General features: G+C 55.4%; 2 non-coding genes and 1 pseudogene across 2 annotated transcripts; all 3 read left to right on the top strand.

The window, feature by feature from the left end:
- The first annotated feature begins 3,194 nt into the window (after nucleotides 1-3,194).
- LOC126149377 (small subunit ribosomal RNA) lies at nucleotides 3,195-5,103 on the top strand. Its single transcript, XR_007530829.1, has one exon. It is a non-coding gene; the product is annotated as a small subunit ribosomal RNA (ribosomal RNA).
- Nucleotides 5,104-5,456: 353 nt separating this feature from the next.
- On the top strand, nucleotides 5,457-5,611 carry LOC126149364 (5.8S ribosomal RNA). The gene has a single exon (XR_007530817.1). It is a non-coding gene; the product is annotated as a 5.8S ribosomal RNA (ribosomal RNA).
- A 188-nt stretch (nucleotides 5,612-5,799) lies between these two features.
- The window catches only part of LOC126149395 (large subunit ribosomal RNA), a 4,802-nt pseudogene continuing 3,101 nt past the window's right edge, over nucleotides 5,800-7,500 (top strand).

The raw sequence follows: 7,500 nt of genomic DNA, 5'->3' as shown, positions 1-7,500 counted from the left end.
AGCACCAGCATGGACCAACGTCCGGTGCATCCTATCCGCCACAGTACACCAACTACGCTATGATAACCAGACCGGGAGGTCCAATCATAAAACAGAATACCCCACTCGTCCGACAACCACAATTGCTCAGAGAAGCCACCAACACCCACACATGTCCTACACAGGGGTGCACCCATCACCACCACACTGCCTCGTCTTACAGCACAAACACACTGGCAGGAATGAAACACACAGGTCTGCCGCAACCACAGACACGGCTCGCCCCCTCTCACTGGCGAAAAGCGCATCCCGACGTGACATAACTCCTTTGACACACTGACGCTGCCTCGGGCATCCACGTCCTACGGTCGATATCAACGAACCTCCCCCCCCCCCTCCCCCCCACAACACGCCATCCCATACCACATTGTGTACCGTACCCAAACCTAACGTGTACTGTACTACAACGCAATGTGTACCATAACACAACCCAGTTTGTACCTTAACCTAACCTATGTCACCTTAACCTAACCTATGTCACCTTAACCTAACCTATGTCACCTTAACCTAACCTATGTCACCTTAACCTAACCTATGTCACCTTAACCTAACCTATGTCACCTTAACCTAACCTATGTCACCTTAACCTAACCTATGTCACCTTAACCTAACCCATCTTGCACCTTAACCTAACCCATCTTGCACCTTAACCTAACCCATCTTGCACCTTAACCTAACCCATCTTGCACCTTAACCTAACCCATCTTGCACCTTAACCTAACCTATGTTGCACCTTAACCTAACCTGTGTTGCACCTTAACCTACCTCAATTTGCACCGCAATGTAACGCAATTTGCACCGCAATGTAACGCAATTTGCACCGCAATGTAACGCAATTTGCACCGCAATGTAACGCAATTTGCACCGCAATGTAACGCAATTTGCACCGCAATGTAACGCAATTTGCACCGCAATGTAACGCAATTTGCACCGCAATGTAACGCAATTTGCACCGCAATGTAACGCAATTTGCACCGCAATGTAACGCAATTTGCACCGCAATGTAACGCAATTTGCACCGCAATGTAACGCAATTTGCACCGCAATGTAACGCAATTTGCACCGCAATGTAACGCAATTTGCACCGCAATGTAACTCAATTTGCACCGCAATGTAACTCAATTTGCACCGCAATGTAACTCAATTTGCACCGCAATGTAACTCAATTTGCACCGCAATGTAACTCAATTTGCACCGCAATGTAACTCAATTTGCACCGCAATGTAACTCAATTTGCACCGCAATGTAACTCAATTTGCACCGCAATGTAATGCAATTTGCACCGCAATGTAATGCAATTTGTACCGCAATCTACCCCCACATTGTGCCTTAACCTAACCCACATTGTGCCTTAACCTAACCCACATTGTGCCTTAACCTAACCCACGTTGTGCCTTAACCTAACCCACGTTGTGCCTTAACCTAACCCACGTTGTGCCTTAACCTAACCCAAGTTGTGCCTTAACCTAACCCAAGTTGTGCCTTAACCTAACCCAAGTTGTGCCTTAACCTAACCCAAGTTGTGCCTTAACCTAACCCAAGTTGTGCCTTAACCTAACCCAAGTTGTGCCTTAACCTAACCCAAGTTGTGCCTTAACCTAACCCAAGTTGTGCCTTAACCTAACCCAAGTTGTGCCTTAACCTAACCCAAGTTGTGCCTTAACCTAACCCAAGTTGTGCCTTAACCTAACCCAAGTTGTGCCTTAACCTAACCCAAGTTGTGCCTTAACCTAACCCAAGTTGTGCCTTACCCTGCTCTGTAATTGGCATATGACACGTTACATTAATGTATTGTCCAACCGCAACCCGCTCAGAATGTTGTGTACACAGCTACGTGTCATCTCCCCATAACAGCTGCATTGCAGTGTGGTACGCCATAGAGACGTGTGGGAGTAATGGACGCAGTGGATGGCGATCAGCATGAGCCGTCTGTTCATGTAGTGGCGCGTGTATGCAGACGTAGTAGTCTCTTCTCACACAATGTGATAGCACGGTGCCCCGCGTTCCACATCTGCGACATGCTACAGAGGCCGGTTGACAGTTGGTCGCGCAATGGACATCGCATACGTACGGGGGCACCTTCCACGTGCCCTCTAGTCGGGCACATTTTGTTGCGTGGATGTGAGCGGATGTAGTGTGTCTTGACACCTGACAGGCAGGCATGCAATAATAGTTGACTTTGCAAACGGGGATGGACGTGTACGTTTACTGGTGACGTTACGCAAATGAACAACTGGTAACCCGTTGTGGTGCGGTTGTCCTTGCTGGAGGTACATCTGTGAGGGCAACGATCGGTACAGCTACGAAGCGGTCCCCACCATACCAACGAACGTGAATGTGAATCTGGGTGTGAAGCGATACGCGGCTGTGGGTGGGTGGGACTGTCCCCGGCCGGTGAGGGGGGGCCGCCCGGCGTGCTGGCCGCGCGGTGCGTGGGCGCACGCGCTACAGCCGGCTGGTGGGGGCGCCCAGTGGCAGGCGCGCCGGCCGACGGACGCGGCAGGCGGCGCAGCTGCGCGCCGGGGCACCCTGCGCGCGGCGCCGTGCAGCCAAAGTGGGTCCTCGCCGGCCCGGTGCGAAGCGCGGTGGACATCTGCAGTGTGCTGGTCCGATTGAGGACTGTGTGCGTTGAGGATGCGCCGCCGCCCGGCACTCGGCGCCGCGACGCCGTCTGCTGCTCGGTCGCCCCAGCGGTTCTCGCTGGTGGTTTGTATCGCAGTTGTGCAGACGTGTTGGCACGTGCGCTGTGCTGGGAGAGTTCGCTTCGGCACCCACGTGGGGCCTTTGCCCTTCTGTGGCGCTGGCGTTGGAGCTGCCGGTCACCGTAGGTGGCGCGTGTTGTCTCCCGCCGGCAATGCCACGACAGCACGCTCCCGGGCCTCTGTCGGCAGCGGCAAGCTCAGTTGGGAGCACGGGTGGTCGCACCTAAAGCGTCTACTCGCCTAACTCCGGGCGATTGCGCCTCTCTCGAACCCGACCAAGTACTTAGGACGGCGCTGCGCGCCGCCGGGACCTGAGAGGGTTTCGAGGTGTATTGTGCAGGGGAGCTCAGCCTCCTCCTGTTTGCAGAATAATTGAGCGGACGCTTGCGTGTTCGCGCGGGCCCCTGGGACACACTCCCGGGCGGCCGGCTGCTCAGCTCTAGTTGACGCAGCTCCCTGGTTGATCCTGCCAGTAGTCATATGCTTGTCTCAAAGATTAAGCCATGCATGTCTCAGTACAAGCCGCATTAAGGTGAAACCGCGAATGGCTCATTAAATCAGTTATGGTTCCTTAGATCGTACCCACGTTACTTGGATAACTGTGGTAATTCTAGAGCTAATACATGCAAACAGAGTCCCGACCAGAGATGGAAGGGACGCTTTTATTAGATCAAAACCAATCGGTCGGCTCGTCCGGTCCGTTTGCCTTGGTGACTCTGAATAACTTTGGGCTGATCGCACGGTCCTCGTACCGGCGACGCATCTTTCAAATGTCTGCCTTATCAACTGTCGATGGTAGGTTCTGCGCCTACCATGGTTGTAACGGGTAACGGGGAATCAGGGTTCGATTCCGGAGAGGGAGCCTGAGAAACGGCTACCACATCCAAGGAAGGCAGCAGGCGCGCAAATTACCCACTCCCGGCACGGGGAGGTAGTGACGAAAAATAACGATACGGGACTCATCCGAGGCCCCGTAATCGGAATGAGTACACTTTAAATCCTTTAACGAGTATCTATTGGAGGGCAAGTCTGGTGCCAGCAGCCGCGGTAATTCCAGCTCCAATAGCGTATATTAAAGTTGTTGCGGTTAAAAAGCTCGTAGTTGGATTTGTGTCCCACGCTGTTGGTTCACCGCCCGTCGGTGTTTAACTGGCATGTATCGTGGGACGTCCTGCCGGTGGGGCGAGCCGAAGGCGTGCGACCGCCTCGTGCGTGTTCGTGCGTCCCGAGGCGGACCCCGTTGAAATCCTACCAAGGTGCTCTTTATTGAGTGTCTGGGTGGGCCGGCACGTTTACTTTGAACAAATTAGAGTGCTTAAAGCAGGCAAGCCCGCCTGAATACTGTGTGCATGGAATAATGGAATAGGACCTCGGTTCTATTTTGTTGGTTTTCGGAACCCGAGGTAATGATTAATAGGGACAGGCGGGGGCATTCGTATTGCGACGTTAGAGGTGAAATTCTTGGATCGTCGCAAGACGAACAGAAGCGAAAGCATTTGCCAAGTATGTTTTCATTAATCAAGAACGAAAGTTAGAGGTTCGAAGGCGATCAGATACCGCCCTAGTTCTAACCATAAACGATGCCAGCCAGCGATCCGCCGCAGTTCCTCCGATGACTCGGCGGGCAGCCTCCGGGAAACCAAAGCTTTTGGGTTCCGGGGGAAGTATGGTTGCAAAGCTGAAACTTAAAGGAATTGACGGAAGGGCACCACCAGGAGTGGAGCCTGCGGCTTAATTTGACTCAACACGGGAAACCTCACCAGGCCCGGACACCGGAAGGATTGACAGATTGATAGCTCTTTCTTGATTCGGTGGGTGGTGGTGCATGGCCGTTCTTAGTTGGTGGAGCGATTTGTCTGGTTAATTCCGATAACGAACGAGACTCTAGCCTGCTAACTAGTCGCGTGACATCCTTCGTGCTGTCAGCGATTACTTTTCTTCTTAGAGGGACAGGCGGCTTCTAGCCGCACGAGATTGAGCAATAACAGGTCTGTGATGCCCTTAGATGTTCTGGGCCGCACGCGCGCTACACTGAAGGAATCAGCGTGTCTTCCTAGGCCGAAAGGTCGGGGTAACCCGCTGAACCTCCTTCGTGCTAGGGATTGGGGCTTGCAATTGTTCCCCATGAACGAGGAATTCCCAGTAAGCGCGAGTCATAAGCTCGCGTTGATTACGTCCCTGCCCTTTGTACACACCGCCCGTCGCTACTACCGATTGAATGATTTAGTGAGGTCTTCGGACTGGTACGCGGCATCGACTCTGTCGTTGCCGATGCTACCGGAAAGATGACCAAACTTGATCATTTAGAGGAAGTAAAAGTCGTAACAAGGTTTCCGTAGGTGAACCTGCGGAAGGATCATTACCGACTAGACTGCATGTCTTTCGATGTGCGTGTCGTGTCGCGCAACACGCTACCTGTACGGCAGCAGCCGTGCGCCGCGTGCGGAACCACGCGTGCCTCTCAAAACTAACGGAAAAATGTTGTGTGGTACGAGCGCTGAAGCTCTGGAGCGGCTGGCCTGCGGCACCTGGCGCCTGGCGCCGGTTTTGAATGACTTTCGCCCGAGTGCCTGTCCGCTCCGGTGTGGAGCCGTACGACGCCCATCGGCCGTGAGGCCGTTGGACACAGGAACGCTGGAACAGGGGCCGTCAAACGCCTCAGTCCCGCCTATGCAACTGTCTTGAAAGAGACAGTGGAAACTAAATGAAAAAGATCACCCAGGACGGTGGATCACTCGGCTCGTGGGTCGATGAAGAACGCAGCAAATTGCGCGTCGACATGTGAACTGCAGGACACATGAACATCGACGTTTCGAACGCACATTGCGGTCCATGGATTCCGTTCCCGGGCCACGTCTGGCTGAGGGTCGGCTACGTATACTGAAGCGCGCGGCGTTTGTCCCGCTTCGGAGACCTGGGAGTGTCGTGGCCGCCTGTGGGGCCGGCCGCGTCTCCTTAAACGTGCGATGCGCGCCCGTCGCCTGGCGGTTCGCATACCGGTACTTTCTCGGTAGCGTGCACAGCCGGCTGGCGGTGTGGCGTGCGACACCTCGTACAACGACCTCAGAGCAGGCGAGACTACCCGCTGAATTTAAGCATATTACTAAGCGGAGGAAAAGAAACTAACAAGGATTCCCCCAGTAGCGGCGAGCGAACAGGGAAGAGTCCAGCACCGAACCCCGCAGGCTGCCGCCTGTCGTGGCATGTGGTGTTTGGGAGGGTCCACTACCCCGACGCCTCGCGCCGAGCCCAAGTCCAACTTGAATGAGGCCACGGCCCGTAGAGGGTGCCAGGCCCGTAGCGGCCGGTGCGAGCGTCGGCGGGACCTCTCCTTCGAGTCGGGTTGCTTGAGAGTGCAGCTCCAAGTGGGTGGTAAACTCCATCTGAGACTAAATATGACCACGAGACCGATAGCGAACAAGTACCGTGAGGGAAAGATGAAAAGAACTTTGAAGAGAGAGTTCAAAAGTACGTGAAACCGTTCTGGGGTAAACGTGAGAAGTCCGAAAGGTCGAACGGGTGAGATTCACGCCCATCCGGCCACTGGCTCCCGCCCTCGGCAGATGGGGCCGGCCGCCCGCGCGGAGCAATCCGCGGCGGGGTCGTGTCCGGTTGCCTTTCCACTCGCCGCGGGGTGGGGCCGTTCCGGTGTGCGGTGGGCCGCACTTCTCCCCTAGTAGGACGTCGCGACCCGCTGGGTGCCGGCCTACGGCCCGGGTGTGCAGCCTGTCCTTCCGCGGGCCTCGGTTCGCGTCTGTTGGGCAGAGCCCCGGTGTCCTGGCTGGCTGCTCGGCGGTATATCTGGAGGAGTCGATTCGCCCCTTTGGGCGCTCGGGCTCCCGGCAAGCGCGCGCGGTTCTTCCCGGATGACGGACCTACCTGGCCCGGCCCCGGACCCGCGCCGCTGTTGGCTCGGGATGCTCTCGGGCGGAATAATCGCTCCCGTCAGCGGCGCTTCAGCTTTGGACAATTTCACGACCCGTCTTGAAACACGGACCAAGGAGTCTAACATGTGCGCGAGTCATTGGGCTGTACGAAACCTAAAGGCGTAATGAAAGTGAAGGTCTCGCCTTGCGCGGGCCGAGGGAGGATGGGGCTTCCCCGCCCTTCACGGGGCGGCGGCCTCCGCACTCCCGGGGCGTCTCGTCCTCATTGCGAGGTGAGGCGCACCTAGAGCGTACACGTTGGGACCCGAAAGATGGTGAACTATGCCTGGCCAGGACGAAGTCAGGGGAAACCCTGATGGAGGTCCGTAGCGATTCTGACGTGCAAATCGATCGTCGGAGCTGGGTATAGGGGCGAAAGACTAATCGAACCATCTAGTAGCTGGTTCCCTCCGAAGTTTCCCTCAGGATAGCTGGTGCTCGTACGAGTCTCATCCGGTAAAGCGAATGATTAGAGGCCTTGGGGCCGAAACGACCTCAACCTATTCTCAAACTTTAAATGGGTGAGATCTCCGGCTTGCTTGATATGCTGAAGCCGCGAGCAAACGACTCGGATCGGAGTGCCAAGTGGGCCACTTTTGGTAAGCAGAACTGGCGCTGTGGGATGAACCAAACGCCGAGTTAAGGCGCCCGAATCGACGCTCATGGGAAACCATGAAAGGCGTTGGTTGCTTAAGACAGCAGGACGGTGGCCATGGAAGTCGGAATCCGCTAAGGAGTGTGTAACAACTCACCTGCCGAAGCAACTAGCCCTGAAAATGGATGGCGCTGAAGCGTCGTGCCTATACTCGGCCGTCAGTCTGGCAGTCATGGCC

This window comes from Schistocerca cancellata, unplaced genomic scaffold, assembly GCF_023864275.1.
Source record: "Schistocerca cancellata isolate TAMUIC-IGC-003103 unplaced genomic scaffold, iqSchCanc2.1 HiC_scaffold_925, whole genome shotgun sequence".
In the NCBI taxonomy this organism is placed as follows: domain Eukaryota; kingdom Metazoa; phylum Arthropoda; class Insecta; order Orthoptera; family Acrididae; genus Schistocerca; species Schistocerca cancellata.
The sequence above is the reverse complement of the archived record's forward strand: the minus strand, read 5'-3'. Positions and strand labels throughout refer to the sequence as shown.